We start from the raw sequence: 4,169 nt of genomic DNA on the forward strand, positions 1-4,169 counted from the left end.
AGCCATAACCTTTTACCTCCAAATGTCACTGCATTTAAATTACTTAAATTTGGACAAAAGACCTTAACAGGATCATACTTCACATATATGAAACTTAGACAACTAACAACCTCTCTTTTCCTCTTGCTGCTTTTAAAATTCTCTTTTTATCTTTAACTTTGCCAATGCATTATTAAATACAATATGTCTTATTGTGGGTCTTTTTGGGTTCATCTTGTTTGAGACTCTCTTTGTGCTTCCTCTACTTGGATATCTGTCTCTTTCTTCAGGTTCAAGAAGTTTTCAGCCATAATCTCATCAGGTACATTTTCTTTTCCTCTCTCTCTCTTCTCCTTCTGGGATCCCTAAATGCAAATGTTCATACACTTAATGTTGTCTCAAAAGTCTCTTAAACTATCCTTTAAAAAAAAACAAAAACATTTCTTTTCTTTTTGCTGTTCTGATTGATTTCCATTATCTTAGTTTCCAAATAGCTTATGAGTTTTTCTTTAACACCTAATCTGCTGCTAATTCTTTCCAGTATATTTTCCCTCTCAGTTATTATATTCTTCACCTTGACTTTATATATATATATATTTTAGATTTTTTTTTAATTTGTCTTTTTTTTTCCATTCTTTTAAAAAAAAAAAAAACTGTTTCTGGTTTTGTTTGTTTTACTATTTATCAAGTATTATCTGTTTCATTAGGGTTTTCTCTTTTGTTCTTTTTTTAAAATATGATTCCTCTCTCTCCAGTCTGTATGTGCCCAGTGGCTTTGGTGGGAGGTCTGTATTTGATCTGAGCATGAGCCACACGCCCCTTCAGGCTGGAGTTGCAGGGGTGACAGCCAGAGTAGGTGCAAACAACGCTTTTCCTATTCGCAGTAGTTGTCACTACCCTATCGGGGTAGGAGAGGGACCTGAGAGGCTGGAGCAGGAGCCTGGGGGAGTTGCGTTTCTCCTGAGTGTGATGCAGTGTCTTTGTTGGGGCCTGAGAGTCATCCTTGATGCCCCATCTTCCTTGTATGGTCCCCCATTTTATGAAATACAGTATTAACACCTGTTAATTCTGAAACCAAATCTGAAGTACCTCTGCTTTCTTTAACCACCTGGTAACCATTCTGGTTCAAGTCCCCAAAATCCTTTGCCTGGCCTACTGCAACAATGTACTTCCATGCTGGACTGCTCTCCGCCAGCAGACAGATGAAAATTAGAACCTGAGACGTCTGTTTCTAGACATATACTCAGAGAAACTCTAGCACACGAATGCCAGGAGGTAGGTACAGAAATATTCAGAGCCACACTGTTTGTAACAGCAAAACCTGGAGTAAGAAAAACACTATACGGTAGTGAAAACGAATGTTCTACAGCTACATATATGAAGCTCAAAGTATATATATGACATTGAGCAAGTAGGAGAATAACACATCATCATATTTATATGAAATTCAAACATAGAAATTACATCATGTATTATTTATAACTAAATCAGTATGTTCAGTTCAGTCGCTCAGTTGTGTCTGACTCTTTGTGACCCCATGGACTACACCATGCCAGGCCTCCCTGTCCATCACCAACTCCTGGAGTCTGCTCAAACTTATGTCCATTGAGTCAGTGATACCATCCAACCATCTCATCCTCTGCTGTTCTCTTTTCCTCCCATCTTCAATCTTTCCCAGCACCAGGGTCTTTTCAAATGAGTCAGCTCTTTGCATGAGGTGGCCAAAGTATTGGAGTTTCAGCTTTAGCATCAGTCCTTCCAATGAATATTCAGGGCTGATTTCCTTTAGGATGGACTGGTTGGATTGCCTTGCAGTCCAAGGTACTCTCGAGAGTCTTCTCCAACACCAAGTTCAAAACCATCAATTCTTCTGCACTCAGCTTTCTTTATAATCCAACTCTCACATCCATACACGACTACTGGAAAAACCATAGCTTTGACTAGACTAACTTTTGTCAGCAAAGTAATGTCTCTGCTTTTTAACATGCTGTCCAGGTTGGTCATAACTTTTCTTCCAAGGACCAAGTGTCTTTTAATTTCATGGCTGCAGTCACCATCTGCAGTGATTCTGGAGCCCCCCAAAATAAGTATGTAGTCAAACTATTTTTAAAAAAGCAAGGTAATAAATAGAAAAATCAAGATAAGATAAGAGAGAGAATGAACTATGTGAGGGGGAAAAGTAATATGGCTGACTCTAATAACAGCTAATTCCTAATGCTGAATGGTACATATTTATTATTCTTTAAATTCTACAATGATACACATAGGTTTTTTTTTTTTTTAAAGGGATGCTACAGGAATATATCTACCTAAAGAAACTAAAGACCTATATATAGAAAACTATAAAACACTGGTGAAAGAAATCAAAGAGGACACTAATAGATGGAGAAATATACCATGTTCATGGATTGGAAGAATCAATATAGTGAAAATGAGTATACTACCCAAAGCAATTTATAGATTCAACGCAATCCCTATCAAGCTACCAACAGTATTCTTCACAGAGCTACAACAAATAATTTCACAATTTGTATGGAAAAACAAAAAACCTCGAATAGCCAAAGCGACCTTGAGAAAGAAGAATGGAACTGGAGGAATCAACCTACCTGACTTCAGGCTCTACTACAAAGCCACAGTTATCAAGACAGTATGGTACTGGCACAAAGACAGAAATATTGATCAATGGAATAAAATAGAAAGCCCAGAGATAAATCCACGCACATATGGACACCTTATCTTTGACAAAGGAGGCAAGAATATACAATGGATTAAAGACAATCTCTTTAACAAGTGGTGCTGGGAAATCTGGTCAACCACTTGTAAAAGAATGAAACTGGACCACTTTCTAACACCATACACAAAAATAAACTCAAAATGGATTAAAGATCTAAACGTAAGACCAGAAACTATAAAACTCCTAGAGGAGAACATAGGCAAAACACTCTCCGACATACATCACAGCAGGATCCTCTATGACCCACCTCCCAGAATATTGGAAATAAAAGCAAAAATAAACAAATGGGACCTAATTAACCTGAAAAGCTTCTGCACATCAAAGGAAACTATTAGCAAGGTGAAAAGACAGCCTTCAGAATGGGAGAAAATAATAGCAAATGAAGCAACCGACAAACAACTAATCTCAAAAATATACAAGCAACTCCTACAGCTCAACTCCAGAAAAATAAACGACCCAATCAAAAAATGGGCCAAAGAACTAAATAGACATTTCTCCAAAAAAGACATACAGATGGCTAACAAACACATGAAAAGATGCTCAACATCACTCATTATCAGAGAAATGCAAATCAAAACCACTATGAGGTACCATTTCACACCAGTCAGAATGGCTGCGATCCAAAAGTCTACAAGCAATAAATGCTGGAGAGGGTGTGGAGAAAAGGGAACCCTCTTACACTGTTGGTGGGAATGCAAACTAGTACAGCCACTATGGAGAACAGTGTGGAGATTCCTTAAAAAACTGGAAATAGAACTGCCTTATGATCCAGCAACCCCACTGCTGGGCATACACACTGAGGAAACCAGAAGGGAAAGAGACACGTGTACCCCAATGTTCATCGCAGCACTGTTTATAATAGCCAAGACATGGAAGCAACCTAGATGTCCATCAGCAGATGAATGGATAAGAAAGCTGTGGTACATATACACAATGGAGTATTACTCAGCCATTAAAAAGAATACATTTGAATCAGTTCTAATGAGGTGGATGAAACTGGAGCCTATTATACAGAGTGAAGTAAGCCAGAAGGAAAAACATAAATACAGTATACTAACGCATATATATGGAATTTAGAAAGATGGTAACAATAACCCGGTGTACGAGACAGCAAAAGAGACACTGATGTATAGAACAGTCTTATGGACTCTGTGGGAGAGGGAGAGGGTGGGAAGAATTGGGAGAATGGCAATGAAACATGTAAAATATCATGTAGGAAACGAGTTGCCAGTCCAGGTTCGATGCACGATGCTGGATGCTTGGGGCTGGTGCACTGGGACGGCCCAGAGGGATGGTATGGGGAGGGAGGAGGGAGGAGGGTTCGGGATGGGGAACACATGTATACCTGTGGTGGATTCATTTTGATATTTGGCAAAACTAATACAATTATGTAAAGTTTAAAAATAAAATAAAATTGGAAGAATAAAAAAAAAAAAAAAGAAAAAAAAAAATAAAA

General features: G+C 38.1%; 1 protein-coding gene across 31 annotated transcripts in view; it reads right to left on the minus strand.

Moving 5' to 3' along the window:
* The window catches only part of FANCC (FA complementation group C), a 343,736-nt gene that overhangs the window by 136,135 nt on the left and 203,432 nt on the right, over positions 1-4,169 (minus strand). The window lies entirely within an intron of this gene.

The sequence above is a fragment of the Bos indicus genome, chromosome 8, assembly GCF_029378745.1.
Source record: "Bos indicus isolate NIAB-ARS_2022 breed Sahiwal x Tharparkar chromosome 8, NIAB-ARS_B.indTharparkar_mat_pri_1.0, whole genome shotgun sequence".
NCBI lineage: Eukaryota > Metazoa > Chordata > Mammalia > Artiodactyla > Bovidae > Bos > Bos indicus.